Source organism: Gopherus flavomarginatus, chromosome 3 (assembly GCF_025201925.1).
Source record: "Gopherus flavomarginatus isolate rGopFla2 chromosome 3, rGopFla2.mat.asm, whole genome shotgun sequence".
In the NCBI taxonomy this organism is placed as follows: Eukaryota; Metazoa; Chordata; order Testudines; family Testudinidae; genus Gopherus; species Gopherus flavomarginatus.
This window is the reverse complement of record NC_066619.1, coordinates 111,709,606-111,729,768: the sequence shown is the minus strand read 5'-3', so window position 1 is coordinate 111,729,768 and position 20,163 is coordinate 111,709,606. Positions and strand designations below refer to the sequence as shown.

The 20,163-nt window shown below is 38.7% G+C and overlaps 1 protein-coding gene across 45 annotated transcripts in view; it reads right to left on the bottom strand.

Annotated features, from left to right (window-relative positions):
- PTPRD (protein tyrosine phosphatase receptor type D) overlaps window positions 1-20,163 on the bottom strand; it is a 1,732,597-nt gene that overhangs the window by 512,532 nt on the left and 1,199,902 nt on the right. The window contains exon 1 of one of the 45 annotated variants that reach the window (XM_050942977.1): window positions 14,210-14,506. The exons of the other annotated variants lie outside the window; for them this stretch is intronic. The gene's annotated coding sequence lies outside the window, so the exon portion shown is untranslated. Of the gene's footprint in view, window positions 1-14,209; window positions 14,507-20,163 lie in introns of those variants that run through there. 45 annotated transcript variants of the gene reach the window in all.

Genomic DNA, 20,163 nt, shown 5'->3' with positions numbered 1-20,163 from the left:
TCTGCCCTCACTAGTGAAGAATGGCATAAGTTTTGTTATGATGATGTATATTTATTATTACACAAGCATTTATAGGACAACCATCATGATGGTATTTAGGAACCATTCATTTGAAGGCTTGAATGCAGCCCACCTGTGTTTGCTGGGTGTGAGCACCCAACTGGCAGAGTTGCTGCTGCCATCTCTTCTTATGGTGACTATTGCAGCGAGGGGAGGAACTCTTCAGTTTGCTGGGAAACTTACTTCTCCCAGACTAAGCTCCATTTTGGAGATGTTAGCAAAGGAAAATTATCTAAGGTCTATGGTCCTTTTAAGATTCTTCTGCTAGGACAAAGATGACACCTATATCAAACTTCACTGTAACCTCTGCTCCTGTATTTTTCACTTCATGCGTCTGATGAAGTGGGTTCTAGCCCACGAAAGCTTATGCCCAAATAAATTTGTTAGTCTCTAGGGTGCCACAAGGACGCCTCGTTGTTTTTGCTGATACAGGCGAACACAGCTACCACTCTGAAACTCCACACTTAGCGAAGAGCACTGCTTTGTGCTATCAGTAACCTTTCACTGCAGCATCTACGGCATGGCTCACAAACTTTTTTACTGTTGACCCCTTTCACATAGCAAGTCTCTGAGCACAAACCCCTTAAAAATTAAAAACACTTTTTGTATTTTAACACCATTATAAATGCTGCAGACAAAGCAGGTTTGGGGTGGAGGTTGACACCTCACGACCCCTCCCCCCATATAATAACCTCGCAACCTCCTGAGGGTTCCCAACCCCCAGTTTGAGAACCCCTGATCTATGGCCACTGGCACAGCACCAGACTGATTCCTTTCTGGGGATTCCCCCTCTCCAGGGGGGTTGTTGGAGTATTGACTTCATCCCTGTTTTTCCATTGATTCTGCAGGCCGGTCTCTACTAGAGATGGCTCTCTTTGGCAGCTGTTGCCATTGCTAATTTTCAGCACAGCATGCTCACTGCTAGATTCTATCTTCTGTTAACTCTCAGCTACTGTGAATCCAGCTCCCTAGTCTGCTTTCACTTTGGAATATGATTCAATATATGAAATTGCTATAGCCATACAATCAACTTGCAGGATAAGTTAGTTGCTTCCACTGCCTCAGAAGTTATAGTGCTGTTCTCAGACTCACTACCTCTTCCTTCTCTGCAGTTGTTCAGTGCTGGACCCTGGACCTTGGGTTTCTTCTGTCTCTCACCAAACAGTGAGATGCAGGAGTCAGGATTTTAGGACTTTTTTTGGTCATTAGGGGACTGCACTTTGCGTCTCAGACACCGGGTAGGATTTATCTCCTCTCCTGCTCAGCACTGGCTCAACAACTCATGGCTCTCCATTCGTTCCTTAAAAGGCTCTCAGGCCCCTGATTTGGGCCAGCTGTGCCCTTCTCTCCCACTCTTCAGTGGCAGGTTTCTGTCTAATATTCTTCTCTGCTGCTTTACATTTCACACAGCAGAGGGCTATCTGCAATTTGAGAGGAAATGCAGCAGAGATAGATGGGCCTGTCTGACACAGCAATCTCTCAACTACTCTGTCTGTGGGTCTCTTTTAATGAAGCGCCATGGAGCTATCTCAGAGCCCCTTAACTCCCTGTCTGATGTCCTTTTAATAACCTTTAAACTGCCTGCTGCTCTAGCTTCAGGCTGTCCATTTACACTTACATTCTGGCTCATTCCTGTGCAGACCTCACCTGCCCTTATAAGATTGCATGATGTTCAAATGATTCCAGTCTCTCAGCACCCAACTCCATCTGTAATCCCAGAGCTGCATTGCAGTGAGATATGATCTTGAGTATCTTTTTCTACCAACTTACTGTTGCATAAAAGGGATAAGGATAACTTCCTTGAGTGGGAATTCAAATTTGAACCAGAGTCCAAATATGAACCCCTACTTTGCAGGCTAGCTTCTGAGGGAAGTTTTCTACATTTAGAATCTGGGGTTGATATCTGAATTGTCTTCACTCACCAAGATATTGCATCTCAGTAACGGAGTCTGCATGTCAGACGTCTTGTCAGACATAGGTCCTGTCCCATAATATTCTGTATTCTCTGTCTATAGAGTGAATATGTTTGAGGTATTTAAGTCAGTTCTCCCCTCTGCTCCTATAGCCACTATCATTAATATTAGTCTCTCTGATGGGTTTTTGACTTCTCAGTAGTGGTCCTTAGAATTGCTGCTCTTGCTGAATTTGTTATATAACTAGGGACATAGAACCAGTACTCCCCAGGGATCTCATATCTGTAAAACTCATTCCTGACCATGATTTTTCAGTGTTTGAGAGATAATTGCTTCAATCTGTGACTGAGCCACACTGCTAGACCTATGGTGATGTCCAGAATAATATCAGCCACATAATAATTTACTCTTACAATAGGGCTTTCTAGCTTACATTCTAAGAAACTTTCAGAACATTAGTGAATTAATTTCCATAACACTGCTTTAAGTTAGGGAAAAATTGTCCTCATTCTGTAGAAGAGGACGCTGAGGTGCTGAGAGGTTGCATGACTTGCCCTGGGTCCAACTGGATGTCTGCTGTAGAGCCAGAGACAGAACTCAGTATTGCTCAAGAACATTCGTTTGTGTGATTAATAACTGTTTGTGTGTGGTATCACTGTATTTTAAAGACTCACAATTCAAACACCCTTGTCCCAGAAGCATGATGCCTCAGCTCTGCTTTTTCTCTGTTGCATTTGGAACTGTCCTCTCCCTCTGCCTCTTAGGGAAACAATCCTTTATGGCTTGATTTGGCTCATTATCCCATATTAAGATACTTAAATTCTGCTCTCAAGCTTTCAACCCTTTGTCTGAGGAACCTTTTTCTGAGTTTGGTAGAAGAAGTTTGAGTCTCTGTCCCCAGCTTCCTCTTGCATTATGTGCAAGATCAGAGAGGACGGGGAAGTAACATCATAGTTCCTCTAGGTGGCCTCTTAGTCTCTGTCCTAGTTGCCGGCCTTTGTGGTAGAGCATGGATGGATTCCCTCAATCTGTTGTGATTTTCCCCTCCAGGGGCTGGTTCTTTATCTAAATTCCATCTTTCTGAGCTTGTGACCTGGTAGAAAAGTGAAGCAGAGATAGAGAAAGTTTTCTCCTTGAGGTTGCAAACACATTACTTATGTAGCCACGTGTCCTTGGCCTAAAAGCTTAACTGGGGATCTGATGGGCCCTTTTCTAATTGGGATGCTTGCAGTCATATCATATCCTCAAAAACAAAGGGCAGATGGCTTGGTTTGGCTGAGCCTAACGTGCCTGGAGCTCTCCTCAGAGTTAAGGTTTCAGCTATTTGGCCTTCTGGGTTCCAGTGGACTTTTGCTTCCCATACCATAAAGTTTTTCAAAGCCTTCTCCTTATAAAGACCAGTTTTCAGAGAATTCATTCTCCGTGGGACCTCCCTTTTCCATTCCAGAGCCTTTGTGATGATATGCATAAAAATTCTCTCTCCAGCTATGGTCTATGAAAGTAACTTTTTTTTTTTTTTTTTGAGAATTAAGCTTCCGAGTTATTAGCTCCCTGTTCATAATGTCTTTCCTTGATAAACTGCTAAGACCTCTAGTCTGTCTGTGGCTTCCATACTAGACTCAGTAATTGGCTAAAGTCATATGTCAACCTGACTTCTGAAAAGACAGACAAGACTCTCTACTTCTGCTAGCTAAATGTCATTCTACCTTGGGTATTTCGCCCTCCTCAGATAAGAGGCTTGAGGTCATACTGCACTGGAAATCTGCAAGTCTGCTGCATGGTCCTTCCCTTACACTTTCATCATGCACTACCATGTGGACACAGATTATGGAGACACCTGAATATCCCACTGGATAGCAAAAGAAGGTGCCTAACAACAAGGTAAAATTACTTACTGGTATTTCAGTTTTTGGAGTCCCTTTTTTTCTTCCATATTTCCTTTTGCTTTACCCATGTGTTATATGGAGTCTTATTTAGGCTGTCAGGTTTAAATGTGACCTACACCGGTTTTTTTGAAAAATTGGGGTTGTGCCCATTTTTTATTTATTTTATATATATATAATGTATAAAGAATGCCTAAAAATTTTTTATTTTCCTGTTTGTTTTTTCACAAGAAATATTGAGAATGTTAAGTCTGCTCTTTCCTGGTTTTGCTGGAGGCCCTCTGTCAGGTCGCACGATATCTATTGTCATCTCTAACACCCTAACCGAAAGGACTAGGGTGCTGAAACTTTAGCAAACACTTTTTCTGTTCAAAGTGTTACTTAATGATTGGCATTAAATAAGCGATAAGAAAAGCAAATATACCTAAAGAGCCTTAAATATGGCTGAAAATCTTGTCACTTCTCAAGTTGCTAAGAGAGTAAATATGAAGCAAAAGTGATGTCATCATTACATTAACTTTCCTGTCAATCTTCCAACACTGAGAGGAATGGAGCCTCTTTTGTAAAAAAACAAGCAGAAAGCAAAACAAAACAAAACAAATAAGCAACAACAAAAATTGGAGAACTTTCATACTGCCTTAATACATGACAAAGCAGCAAAAAAGGGCTGTATGCTTAGTCTCTACCTCTCACTATTCTCTTCCTCCTGGTTTCCTGATATATGGTGCCATAAATGCTTATTGTTTGAGTCTTACACAGGATGAGACAATAGGGGAGAGAGTTCAATAAACAATTTCTGGTGAGTAATTTTCCCTTACAAAGTAGCTGCTTAAGAAGAGGTTATAGAGCCTTGAAAGACCACAGACTTCCTTTAGGATTTTCAGTAGGAACTGACATCTGTAGCTTGAGTAGTCCCTTGAAAATATTGATAATAACAGACTGTAAAAGCCCCTTTCTAACATTTCTGTCCAAGTAGCACAGGCAAGGTTTATCCTTTAGAAGTCTTGTGGGCTCTTTGAAAATCCCTTTGGGCCACAAACTGCCTGGATATACTACTAATAGTGAAAGGCAAATCCTCACTAGTGGATATAGCTGTGTGAGGGCTCATCCACTGAATTCTAGTCAAATACACGAGTATTCAGCTAACCCCAGTATTCAGAGCATTCTCCCCAGGCAATGTGTACCAAAATTGTAATGTATCAGAAGAAAGTTGTGGAGTCCCTCTCCTGAACATTGCATCAACTCATAATTACTCTTTTTACCAACAGATTATATTCCTTTTTAAAAATGCAGCATTTAATGGAATACATATGAGAGAAGTGAATGAAGTGACACACAGTATTTGGCTATATCGTGCTCATACTAGCTTGTGATATGCAATGGTGAAACAGTGATGTGCCATTCATTTCAGAGAAATGCATAGTACTTAATGCTACAACCCCTGTCACAGAGTATGCGAGAAGAAAACAGAAGGAGCTGAGAATAGAGAGTAGCACTAATCAGGAGTAGAAAGATTCCTATTTCCAAAACAGCTCTACAGTTCTTGTCACAATTTTTAATTATTATTATTTGGAGGGGGAGGGAGGATTACTCTTGTGCACTAGATCAACCTGTCCCGAGCAAGCCCAGTTCGTATTCCCTGAAAGTGGCCTTCTGGGGATTACATTTCCCAGAAAGGCACCTGTCTGTTCCATCAAATAGAGCTCTAAGAGCTGGAGATATAAATATTTCCTTTTTTACATATATACAGTATTTATAGATGTAGGCCATTTAGCACAGAATTGTCTAACAATCTCCAAGCTAATTGAAAAACTGTTGTGCTTAAGTCTGTTTGCAATGTTTTCCAGACATTTCAGGGTCTTTCCAAATTAAACATGGTGTCTGCTAGTCTTTTCTGGAGGTATGTTTATTGTTGGGTTGCTATTAAATACCTTTTGGCTTTACAGAGAATAATGATCTCCAAAGTAACTGTTCCATGATGTATTTAAAAGGCAGTGAGGTTTTTATCTGCAAAGCAGTATGTTGAGACTTCATGTACCATTTAAGGCAATATTTCAGAATGTTTAACAGGACACAGGTGTTAATATATAGATTTACCTTAGTGACTCCAAAAATGTGCACTGAATATCTACTTCCCTTTGATTAATGTCACTTAACACAAATAATTCTCCAGAGTAATGTTACACTTTTCCTTCATGTGCCATGTATGATGAAAATATTCCAAGTTTCTTATATCAAGTACAAAATAAATTTTCCAGACTATCAAAGCAGCTTAGCAATATGCATTTGTTATTTGTAAAATTTTGTTAATTAAAAATAGCTCAATGATGCATTTAATGATAACTTGAAAAATGCTATTTTTCACAAAACAGGTTAAAAATTGAAACCTAATCAAGTAACCCATCTGTTATTTATAGTTAAATTAATTGGTAAACAGTGAATATTTATTATTTAAAATGCTTCACTTTAATTGATGAGTTTTCCAAATAAAAGTTGTTGGCAAGCCGCCAATAAAATAGAAAGCATAGCTCCTTGGCACTGCTCCATTTCCTTGATGGACCACTGCTGTAAAGATATTCCTGCTGGAAACATATTTCTCTTTATCAAAATGCTTTTGTTTTCTTATCTTTTGGGACATTATAAAACAGCCTGTCAGATATTTTACCAAGACTACTTCTCTATGTCAATATATTTGCATTTAATCACTTCTAAGATTTACTAAAAGAAAAAGTCCAGCCTGATTTAAACTAGGGCACTAATGATCATTTAAAGGCTATTGACATCAATAGGAGCCTTTCCACTGACTTCAATGGGCTTTGGATCAGGCCCCACATAAGGAAATTCTTTAGCATTATTTACCATTTAGTCTTATTTGCCATTAAGTCTCCTTCCATAGTGTATGGTACCAATGCAAATGAACTCACAAAATGTCAGATCCAAGGAAGTCTCATGCCTTCCTCACAATAGCATGCTTTGTTGCCCATTCTTTCTTTATTTCATCATATTCATTTTAAAAAGTTATCATCAAATTAAGCGAATATAAAATATTAGTCTAATTTACTCAGGAAACCTCGGCAGTTCATAACTAATATTGAATGTCTGTTCCTAAACCATCACCTCCAACAGGATATTTCAAAGATATTCAAACTATGTGCTTTTATCTGCAATATGTATTGTGATATGTAAAATAAAGAGGGTAGGATAAACTTGATGTTTAATCTTTCATAATTAATGTATATAAATAATTCTCTGATCATAATTTCAGGAAAACCCTTACTGCATATTTTTCCAGGAAAATTAATATTAGACAGTTTTAGTTGAAAAATGAGAGAAAAATTGTGCCAGGACTTTAAATGGCTTGATTTCAAATTCTAAATGATAACCCGTTAAATATTTTTAAAACACCTTCTAAACTACAGAAGTAATAGGTCAACAAGTATAGATTTATCTCATATTAACTCACAATTTGCTGACACACTTTAACAGAATATAAGAAAGAATGTACATTAAGAGACACTATTTCATATAGTGTATACTAAGTAAGAACGCTGTATGCTTATCTGTTAAAAAAAATCGAAAATTTTGACGACTACAAATGTCCTTAATATCTACAAATCTGTTTTTTTTAACCTCTAAAATGAATGGCTTTCTGAACTATCCTGGAATATTAGCTCAGCACTGCATGTGTCTTGTCTAATTTTTTTTTTCCTGAGAAATGCTACTGGTTGGGTTGGCGTAGAGACAGAAGGCTGTAAATTCCTATCCTCCATCAGTACTGTTGACCTCAGAGCAAACCTCACAACTGGCTACAGGCATCCAACATCCATCATTGCTCCTGAAACCTAATCTTTCAGGGAAGGACAGCTGCACTGGGCAGTAGTTAAGCAGCTTCTTAAGACACACTATCATCCTTAAAACAAAAAACAAAAAAAAACCCCAACAACATACAACCAACATTCCTACACTACTTTCTAGTCAGTGTTTCAGCCTTTCATCAGACTGCATATTTTTCACCAAATTCATGTTTTTCACTTACATATATTTAACTAAAATTCTAACCTGCTGATATTTTTTATAATCAAAACTGTACATGTTTGCATATTCAAATGTAGGGACCTGACATCTATTTCCCATTAAAGTCATCAGGCGTTTCATACTGACTTCATCTGGAGTAGTGTCAGTATGTGGTCGCAACTCCTGACATGCTTAAAACAACATTTAGATAAAAAACAGTACATAATGTATATATCTGACACATAAATGACACATTTGTTGCTCAAAGTGTTGAAAATTTAAAAAGGGGAATTCTGGTACTACCTGTACAAATTGCCTTTCTGTGAAGGAGACCCCTCTAGTCTGGAAGTAAGTTCCAGAAGATGGGGAGTAGTGAGGAGGGGGTCTCCTTCCTTTAAAAAAAAAAACAATTAACCCAGCAGTAATTATACAGGTATACACAAATAAACTAATTTTACATGTACATGCCGAAACACCAGACACATATTTCTGTGCTGAAAATACTTTATCCTTGAACGTAAGGCAGATGAAGAAAGGCCAACTGTGTAAAATGTCCTAAATATTTTCCGTGAACTTTTCTATCATCACTGCTGTTTGAATCTTCCACTAATAAAATAAAGTTAAATCATCCTTTCTTAACTTTAAAAAAATGTACAAAGCTTTTAGCAGAACATCATAACGGAAAGGTTAATTCTTCATTCTGAATGTCTCAGGCCCTGTAGCCATAAAAAACAATAATAAAGAAATAACACTCTCTTAATTCCATATCTACAAATCTCATTTTCCTTTAGTAAAGCTGTATTAAAGAATACAGCCTAGGGACAGTTAAAAATACAATTAAGAATTTTTTAATTCAATCAACATTATAAAAAGCCGGCAGAGTTTTATTGAGTTCAACCTCAGCAAACAATTGTATTCTAAAAGTCACAAAGCCTCTGACATTGTTATCAGAATATGTCTGTGTATTTCCAGTCTGTGAGTCTAAACAATTAACAGAAAGCCAAACTGACTGAGGCAGGTTGCAATAGTAAAGAAGTTGGGCCACTGAAATCAAAGTAGAAGAGCAGTCAATTTGCAGGAGGATTGTATAGCTTTCTGCAAATGTGGGACTAGATCCACATTGGTTTCATTCAGATCCCTTCAGCTTGGCACTTGACCCAGTAGCTATTATGAGAAGTTAGCGGATTCTGCCATCTAAGAAGCCAAATTTTACATGTGTCACTTACTGAACTCTGACTTCTAGAAACATCATTTCCAGAACATTAAAGGCTATAATCCAAAGATCATCGCATTTGCTTGCTGTGTTTCATACAGTAAGTTTAATATATTGTGGATGGAGAAAATATGTACCAACTGACTATAACAATATGTGATTAGTTCTTCTATTATTAAACAGAGCATTTTAATTATCTGGAAAACAATGAAATAAGTTTCTATACCAATGGAAAGACATTGAAAGAACTATTGAAGATATGAAGTAGCCTAGCTATACTTGGAACCAAGAGGAAATGTAGCACAGAGCGTGACAGTAAATTGGGACATGTCTTCTAGTGCCATGAATCAAAGAGAAAAACAATTTTAGTGTGAGAATGTAAAATCCTATAATTTTTAATGAACTGATATGAGGAAAAATGTACTGTATGTTCAGTATACTTTCAAAATTTAACAGCATATAATACACACAGCAATGCTAGTAAGGATTTCGGAGACACAGGTATAAGCATGAAGTTTAAATTTGTGACATCACTCCTATTGTAGCAATTGCTGCAATATCCATCACGATTTAGTTTCCCCCCTATTATTATGCTACAGTTGAATAATGTTCATTTCTGAGGAATACTTCACAGCTGGTAAGCATGAGATACTTAAATGTGCAAAGACTTTTGATCCAAGGAAAGTAAATATATTTAAAAGCACATATTATGGCTAAAACTGAGCTGGCAAAAAGAACAAATTATGTGCATGAATTGTCATTTTAATTGAAGAATTAAAACAGCCTGAAAAAAACTAAAATCACTATTATTAAGCAAGGTTTTTTAGGATTGGAACAATTCTTTGATCACTATATTTACAATAGAACATCATTTTAGTAATTTTTGAATCAATGTTTTCGCATATTTTAGCAAGCAAACCCATATGTGAAGATTTGCATGTGATGTTTAAATAAGTATTATCACTCCCCAGTGAAAACCAACTGAGATTATCAGAGAGATGTTATGGGAAAATAGATCCCAAACTAAACCTGTGTCAGACACACAGCTCTATGAATGCACAGCAGTTTAAACAAGTGAAGCTTGTTGGAATGGAATTTACAGGCAAAGCACTCTCAAGCAATCTATTTCTACATCATCAGATTTCCTCAGTAGATGTGTTGTACAGGAGCTCTCAGTGTAGTGGATCACAGAGAGAAAACACTTTTTCCCCTTTGCTCCTACCTGGTAAATCATTGCTAATATATGAAGGAATATTTTTAAACACTGATTCTGCTCCAGGCTGTCAGTTGCCATTGTGCATTCATATGTAGCTTCCTTTTAAGCCTTTTCCAAACAAATCAAGGGCTAAAAGTATTAAACAAATAAACAATCTATAGCAAATATGAAATTTAGAGTTTTAATGAAATATATGGACCATCGTATGCCATCAGTTTGTCAACAGATTCACAATGAGGGATTCTGCTTAAAAAGTGATGGCATGACATGGCCCTTTGATTTTTTTTAAGTCACTTAAATACCAATATCTACACTTTAAAAAATAAAAAACCAGTACAGATCGTAGCATGCAGTAATAAAGGAGTGAAACATGTTGGCTCAAGCACCTATACTGACTATTTACATGTAATTAGTCTTTGTTGTATTTTGAATCTAAATATATTCAAAGTATGTTGTGTGCATTTCAGAAGGGAGAGACTTGGTTTATCAAAATACTATCTGAAATTCCTAGCCTTGAAAAGACATATATGATTTAAGGAGACTTATTCAGGTGGGCTTCATTATTATTATTTATTTACATATATAGGATGCCATTTTTAGCCCATTTTAAAAATGGAAAGTTAATAAATATTTGTAATAATTACATTTTTGGAACCGGGCAGAAAGCCTATTGTGGCAAATGACCACCCACACCACTTGATATGACATAACTCAGCTGTTTTTAAAGTAAGATAGCCCACTAAAACATGGTGTACTGAAGTTGCACTTTAATTATGCGACCTTACAGTATGCTGATTTATCTCTAGAATCCTTTTAAAAATAGAATTGCCCAATAGCTTGATAAATCAAGTTCATTTTGAAGGAAATTCAATATGTGAATGTTTCAGCTGTGCTCTTTTACAAATGGTCTGCCCTGTCAGTTTGAAAAACTGAAAATCAACAAAGGAACAGTGTAAGTATACTTGACCTTATTCCCTAATGTCTATCAAGAATTCCATGCTTGGTCGATTTTAAATTTGTGAAACTGACACTCAAAAATGTATAGAGCATCTTCAGTCCAGATCCCATAATTGCTGACTATACTCCAGCCAGAGCCTTGGAATCTCCGCACTTGCCAACTTACACAGCACTTACAAAGCTAGTTTAAATACTCCATCAATCTATGTCTATTCCTTCCTTAGAGTAATCCTATTTAGATTATCTTTTAACCCTAAACTTGCATTATGGGAACAGTGCCATTATTAATCTAATAAAGGAAACTTACATTTTAAGATGAGACAAAGAAATGTAGCCTATCACCTCTGATAGCATCTTTCCTTAACCACAGTGGCAGGGGAGTCAACAATGCTGAATAGAATTATGGAGAGAAGAGAAGGACAACATACATTTAACTCCCAAACAACATTAGTCTAAGTTATTGGCAATGAATCATAGAAAAGTGTCATTTTGATGTTGGCTATCTGTGTTAAAAATGTCCTTCTGGTGCATATGCTATGCACTGGTATTTGCTGTACACAAGCAGTTTATACAGGCCCCTAGTGGTTTAGACTAGAGCACACAGCACAGATGAAGGGGGATTCCTACTCTATAGCTTGGCTAGTTTTAGTCTCTGCATTATTCCAGTTTAGATATGAAGGGTGACCTTAAAATTAAAGCTGAATTACTGATTAAATTTAAAATACTAAATAATTCATTTCTAAATACAACCCCAGAGCTGTTTTCACAGCCCTCCTCAGAAAATTAAATGCTGTATGTTTTAACATTTCCCATTCAGTGCACTGGCACAACTAATATTTGAGGTACATAACAGCCACAACAGAATGTTTAATTTATACCACTTTTTATTATTCATTAAAAAGTAATATGACTGCTAATACTAAAAGCAGATTTTAAAACACAGACCCTGACATCTAGAAGCTCAGAGATGCAGTTTTCCTTTTGAAACGCCATTCCTGACAGCTTGGCATAGCACACATAAACCACAATGAATTTCTCAGTGCCGCCTTAGAGTAGAACTCTACTACTTAGCCAAAGCTCTCAGTACTTAAGTGGATATACACAAGCTATACATCATTTCAGCATTGAGAGAAACCTAAATATATTCCACCATACCACCACAAGTGACAACTAAAATTGGAAAGCTACTCCTGTAAAAAGTATCCAGTTAAATCCCTCTCCATGTCTTTGTAAAAGCTACACCACCGAGTTCTTTGAAAATCCCATGCCGACACATTATAGCTTTTAGCTATTTTAACTGGACAAAATTTGACAGCTGAATTTATGAAATTGACCAGTTTGCCAATTTCACACTTCAAAAAATACAATAATAGCTGATCTCATGAGAGTGAATTTAAGAAAACTGTCATGAAATTGCTAGCTATGTGAGATGCAAGTACATAGAATTATTTTGGGGGACAAGGGAGAATTTTATTTTGTTCAGAGCTGCTCTGTTCAATAACAATGAACAATAAATCTTTGTTCTTTCCCAACCCACTAAAAACTATGTAATACAATATATTCTAAACCACATTTCCATAAAGAATAGAAAGTAGTAAATATTCTAAATCTTTTATCAGACACCAAAGAACACAAAATATCTTAGAGCTATGTTTCTTCATCTCTGCATCAAGATTCAAAGTAAACTCGATGTTACAGAAGTTGCCTGTGTTTGTACAGAAGGTAGAGGGAAGGCAGTTGGCAAAAGGGTCACAAGATAGAATTCACATAGAAAGTTGAGACTAAGTTTAAATACTGGAGAGAACAGAAACATAAAATAAACATATCCACCCCCTGTAACTAGGAAATTCCAAAGCAAATCAGTATCTAAGGTCTCACATGAAATGTCGCACAGTCTCCAGTGGCTATTGAATGAACAGAAAAACATTAAACCTTTGCTGCTCTGTGGCGAGGTGAACAAAATGGTCCTCTTTATATATGTAAAAGCTTCAATTTTAAATTGTGTGTATGTATGGGGAAAAGGTGAGAAGAAATAGAAAGGCGTTTATGTGGTGGTACAGTGTACAAAAGCCAGGCAGGAGAATGTATACTCATCACACAAAAGTCTCATATAACAACGAGAAACAGAAATGTGCTTATTGAGAGGTATCTGGAAAAGGAAAAATGATGACGACTTGGTAGGGGGTGACAGTTTTAAGGAAAAAGTACCCCCCACCCCAAAATATAGCACTTAGAACTGAATAAAGAAAACAAATCTTGTATTTATAAGTCAAAGTAGGCTACATTAAAAGAGGGGAAAATCCCTGCTTACAACAAAATATGATTTTTAAGAGGGAGCTGGTAAAATAAGTTTTTCGCACAAATATGAGAGTTCCATTATAACCCTACAGAAAACTGACTGCACTGTTTCAGTTTCTTTACAGTGGTTTCAAAATAGGACCTTTAAAAAAAACAAACAACCTCCCCCCGCCAACTTCTTATCACCGTGCACAATCATATGCAATTGCCATAGAGGAAAAGAGAGAACTGATCTGATTCCAGTGTGTAAAGGTCTCCAAACAATTTCTCCCACACCTTGAATGGCAGCTACTTTCCCTTTGATTGCTGCTAGTTCCCCTTCTCCCCACTAGTTCACATAAAAAAATGCTATCATTAATAACAACTCACCCCTCTTTACAATACACGAAACATGAATCCCCCCTCCCCCCACACTTACAGTAGGAATTCAGTGGAAATGTCTACTCTGGTCACTAGTCAACCCCCACCCCCCTCCTTTCTCAGCCGTGGTTCGAGATTAAAACCCAGGAGAAAGCAGAGGCGAGGGGTCTGGCCAGGGCCAGGGGCAGCCTGTTTAACGCGGGGGGGGGGGCGTGCTGAGTGTGGTGCACATGTGTGCAATGCTCCCCACACACGCACAGATGGAGCGGCAGAGGGGCAGCGGCGGGGGAATTACCTGGTCATGCTGGCTCCCCCAGTCCCAGCAGCAGCCACCGCCGCCGCCGCCTGCCCGCCCGCCACCACCAGCGCTTTCCTCCGCCGCCGCCACCTCCTCTCGCTGGGCTCCGGGGCGGCCAATTTAATCCAAGCCAAGCAGCAGGAGCCCGCGGGTCGTTGCTGTCTGGCGCTGGTGCGTGGCTCTCACAGTCCAACGCCGGCAAGTGGGGGAGAGTCGGCGGGAGTGCGGAGATCCAGCAGCCAGGGGCAGCCGGCTCCCCCAGCCGCTCTCTTCCCGGCTCCGTTCTCCGCCTGCTTCTGCCTGCTGCGGCTGCTCCCGGGCGCTCGCTCTGGTCCCAAGCTTCTGCTCCGCTTCCCCCTCCTCCTCCTCCTCTTCTCTTCCCCCTGCTTCGCCTGGTAGCAGAGTCTGTGGCTGCAAATAGCTGGGTCGCCCACCCGCCTCCCCCCACCGCTCCAAACAAAGTGCTGTGCACACAGACGGGAGGCAAAAGGCGATTCCCTCTCTCGGGGGTGGGGGGCAAGGCGGGGGGGAAATAGCCACTAGCAGGAACAGTGCCCCTGCTCCGACTCCCCTGGGAGTAAGGGGGGGCGAGGAGGAGTAAAGTGGTGGAGGTGCCTCCCTCTCGCTTTGTTTTGATGGGTTTTTATTATTATTATTTTTAAATCCTCTCAGGCGGCGTGGATCACGGGAGCCGTGTGGCCCCAAGTGCTGGGGAGAGCTTGTTGCAGAGCGGTGCGGGAGCGGAGACGGTAGTGAGAGAAGGAGAAGCACTGAGCCAGCAGCGTCTCCCTGGACCACTGACTGACTGAGGACATAGGAAACAAGAGAGAGGCACGCACGGGGGGCGGGGGGTGTGAGGGGGGAAGGAGGAGGGGGAAGTCGGTGACGTCACTCCCAGGGACCCAGCTAGCTGTACCAGTCCAGCCCAGAGAAGATCTTGTCTTGTGTGTACACACACACTTGTTTCCAGCACTGTGTAAATGGTGTGTGTGTCAGAGGGATGCATACACAAACACAGAACTCTGAGATGATGGGCATCTCAAATATGTCCCCCTTCACATTCTCTCTCTCTCACACACACACACATACACACCACTAAAGAGACTACCTCCCTGTGTGTGAGAGAGATAACTGTCCCTCTCCAAAAAAACTTTCTAAATCCAGTCTATTTCAGTGGAATTTAAAGGGTTAACTGCTGTTCCGATTCACATCCTATACAATCCAATGAAATCAATGGAGTTGCAAGTACTATAACTCAGGCAGAATTAGTCCCTGAAGGAGTATTATCATCATTATCAAACATTTGTATATACTTCCATAGGTTTACATGGCACATTATTCTCTTTGTAAAGACACAGGGCCAAAGTCCATGTTCATTTACAGTGCATGCTACTTCAGTGAAATCAGGGGAGTTGAACGTAAGTCACTGTAAAGTTTGGCTTAAAGTCTCTGCTTTTTTCCTTCCTGAGGGCCCCAGTCATTTGGAGAGGAAGTTCTTCCTTACCTCACAGGGGCGTTGTGAGCATAAATATATTGAAGACTGGGAGACACTCACATACTATGGTAATGGGAGCCATGTAATTGCCTCAGATAGATAGGTCCTGCAAACATTTATGCTCATGAGTTCTCCCACTGACTTATTATACTGAGATTGTGTTATTATATTCAATTTTGTTTTATATTATTTGAGTTTACTTTGGAAATGTAGTGCTGCCCAGCTTTAAGGCTACTCCTGCTAGAAGGAAGGTATACTTTGTTCCTCCCAACTCCTGTCCCCTTGTTGACATACTTCCTGTTGTGCCATGCAAAATGATCCCAAGATCAGTTTTATACTCAAAGGAGCACTGCATCTTCCAAAATGCAAAAGATTTTAATAATTGCATTATGAGTATGGAAAGGATATACGGAATGTGGCATGCCTGACCATTTTTAATCCTGTTGAATGAATTTGAGACTATTTTTGTTGAACAATAAAAAGTTGAGTGGATTTATATTATATTTATAAATAAATCACACACACACACATACACGGTTACAGAACACAAACAAAAATTAAAACCCCATCACAACCCAGGCCCCATGTACCCCAAGACTCTATGCTTGCTTTGAAATAACTAAATAGATATGCCAGGTTTTAATATAATGATCCAGTGTCCTGACAGTTTTCACCATTTGCCTCAGTACTCTTCATGCTAAGATCCTGGAATGACAAAGAAAAATTGGTCAGTAATCCCACATCCCCTACAAATTCTGACACCACCACCACAATTCAGATCTGAGTTTTGAGACTATATTTAACTTTTTCCACACAATTTGCAGTTATAATCATCTTGATATAGCTCCTCCCTCTGTTCTTGTCAGCACTGTGCTATGAATAAGAAATAAATCTGCTTCCTTCTATATAAACCACTAAAGCCAGGCTTACCCAGTGAATTTAATTTCTCAGATTTCTGATTTATGCAATAATGTTGGATGTATATATGTAAAGAGCAGAGGGAGAAATGATGCTGAGTGGAGTGAAACAGTATGAAAAACTCTGTGTCTGCTGTTGCCCAAGGATGAATCAGTACCTGCTTTGATATCATCAGCAACAATAATGATAGCAGAAATATACATATATATGTGTGTGTGTTTATATTTCTGCTGTAATGTTAAACCTGTTGTTTCTATTTCACTGATATATTATTGCTCCCAAAAGTTTTAGCTTTCAGGATGCATAACTCAAAATATCACAAGTTAACACAATGTGGAGATAATATTCTTTTACAAAATATATTAAGAAGTTCAAGTACAATGTTCTACTAGTTTTTATTTGTGCAGTTTATTGCCAAGATTGTGATAATACATAATTGCAATGCTAGCACAATACTGAATTGGAACAACATTTCAAAAATATATTAACTTTGAAATATTTCTTATAAAAATATCAAACAAATTGAAAGTGCTGTACTCCCAGGTACAAAGATACTGAATTAAGCTAAGTACTCATGATATGAATCTATAAACAAACATTTTAGTGTGGGACACATCTCTTGCTTCTGTTTGTATCGTTAAAAATATACACACACATATATAAACACAAATACACTTCTTCCATTGTTAAAAATAATGGTTTAAATTCTACTCACCTAAATCACACAAGTAGTCTTATTGCCTTCACTGACACCTCACATGAGTAAGAGAGGAGAGACACAGAGCTTTCCTCTTGACTGCCACCACTTAGGGCCTGATTCTACATTTTTTACTCAGGACAAAACTCCCACTGACTTCTGCTAGAGTTTTGCCTGAGTAAGATATGCAGGACCAGTCCTTAATGTTTTCATGTTGCAGTCTCATGCAGTTCAAACATTAAATAGTACTGTATTATATTAGAGATTAATACTACACACTCTTATTTTTCCCTTGGCTCTTGTGTCTAAGACTGTGGCATGCAATGGTGACAACTAGGCATCCCCACTAAACTCTTTAGTACAGTGGGATGTTCCATTAACAGTTGGAACCATCTCAATCAAAGTGGAACACTCGGTCACTTCAGGAGAAGAGCAAAGGGGGGCACAAAGGATAGTCTGTAATTACCTTCCCCGTTTTTTTGTTGCAAGCATTATGATAGCCGTATATTACAATTATTTATAATTACTATACGACAAGCTGTCAGGTGAAATCTAACAGGTGATTTGTCACAAAGCTCCATTAATGTATACATTAGGCATTGGATTACCAAATGATTAGGGAACAAATTTCTGAGTTGCTGCACTGACACTTGAAAAATTCTCATTTATAAGCCACAAGTCTTCGTGATCTCCCAGTGAATATTAAAGATAATAAAATACTATTAGACAAGTAAATACATGAGTAAACAAAAAATACATTCAAGTAATGCACCTTGGATATGCATATCTTTTAAGTGCTAACTTGGTATCTCAGCAGACTTAGTAGGTTTATCTTTATCTTTCAAACTTCCATGAGTCGTATACATCTTTGAACTGATAAATCTTTGGTAGTTAAAGACAGAGGTATCTAGAGAAGAATATGATTTCAAGTACAGTTTTTTTTATTATCATTATTTTTTCCTGGTTCACTATTTTTATCTTAGGTCTTTCTGCTAAAGAAATAAAAAAAATTGAAAAGAGTAAGAAGTCTACAGGAAAGTAGTAATTAATCACATGATACATGAAAATCTACAGGGACTTGAGGCTGATGAAGCAAGTTCAGTTTTATTAGACTGCGCTAGAATATGTGCCACAAACTAGAAATAAACAAAAGTATATGCAATGAAAGCTGTAAATAAGATTTTTGGACAGCAGAGATAGCTTTGTCTTCTACTACTGGAGAATGTCAGAAGTAATGAAAACTCTGCTGAACAATTTTAAAAAATAATATATTTGGAGTGGAAAATGCAATTGGGGGCGGGGTTCTAGATTTATTTAGATTTTTTTTGCAGCAGGTCAGTTGTGAGATTGGCTTTAAATTCAGAAAAGGTGCTACAACATACAAAAGATGATTTCACCTCTTGAGGTAGGAATGTAAATCCTGTGCTTGTAGGAGAGATTGCACCCCCAAATTACAGTGACAGACGACAACAGAAGAGAGTATGGGCAGAACATCATAAATCATTTCTGAGTTCAACTAAAATGAAGATATGTTCCCAAAAAAGAAAAAGAGGCATACCTCCAACTTAAAAAAAAAAAATACAAGCTGGCTTCCTTTTTTCCAGTCATCAAAATAAGAAGTATGGCATACCAACATATTTATTATCATTATCTATCGTCTGTAGTATATTCGTGCCTTGGAACCCCAAGAAAGGAACAAGGTCCCACTGTGCAAGGTACTATTCATGCATAGAAAAAAAGACAGTCCCTGCCCTAAAGAATTCAGTTGCATACCACTACCCCAGTCAAGCTTTGAAAATCAACAACTGAATTAATGTACTTTAAAATTCAGGAAACAGAGAAAGAAATGGGTGAGTGTAGAAACTTAAATATAAGACTACACAATTAATAGGACTTCAGTGTCCTCTGTCTGAGTTCAGATGTCTAAATCTTATAGGATTAGACAAGATGGTCAATATTTTTATTAATGACCTTGACACAAAAAATAGATGTGTGCTAATGAAATTTGCTGATGTTACAAAGTTGGGAGGCATTGTCAATACAGAGGAGGACCAGAAAAGTACACAGGAAGATCTAAATGACCTTGAAGACTGGAGCGACAGAAAGAGGCTGAAATTCAATGGTACAAAGTTCAAGGTCATGCACTTAGGGTCTACTTCTAAAAATTTCTGCTACAAGCTGGAGGCTCCTCAGCTGGAAGTGACAGAGGAGGAAGGAGACCCTTGGTGTGTGGGTCAATCACAGGATGACTATGAGCCACTAATGTGATGGGGCTTTGAAAAAAGGTAAATATGATCCTAGGATGTATTAGGCAAGGCATTCCAATACAGATAAAGAAGTATTAATGTAGGACCTCATCTGGAATATTGTGTACAATTCTGGTCACCCATGTTCAAGAAAGATGAATTGAAACTGGTATAGGTGCCGAGGAGAGCTACTAGGATGATCTTGGAAATGAAGGGCCTATCTTAAGAGCGGAGAGTGGAAGACTTTGGTTTGTTTATTCTAGCAAGGAAGGCTGAGATGGGAGATAATTGTTTTCTGTAAATACATTAAGGGGGCAAATACCAGGGAGGGAGAAGAGCTATATAGCTAAAGCACTGTCTCATACAGTGGTCCGCAAGCTCCATTCAGGTGGGCCACAGATAGTTCCCTCTAAAGTGCACGCCTGGGCAGTCACACACAAGAAAATGAAGTGCCTGGACCCTGGAGAAGATGCAATATAAGGTGAGGTGGTGGCCTTGGGGAGAATTGGGACGTGCAGGCCTGCGGCGGCCAGAGAAAGAGTCGACTTTCCCCAGCTCCACGGCTGTGGTGGCTGGGGAGAGATGGTCCTTCTTC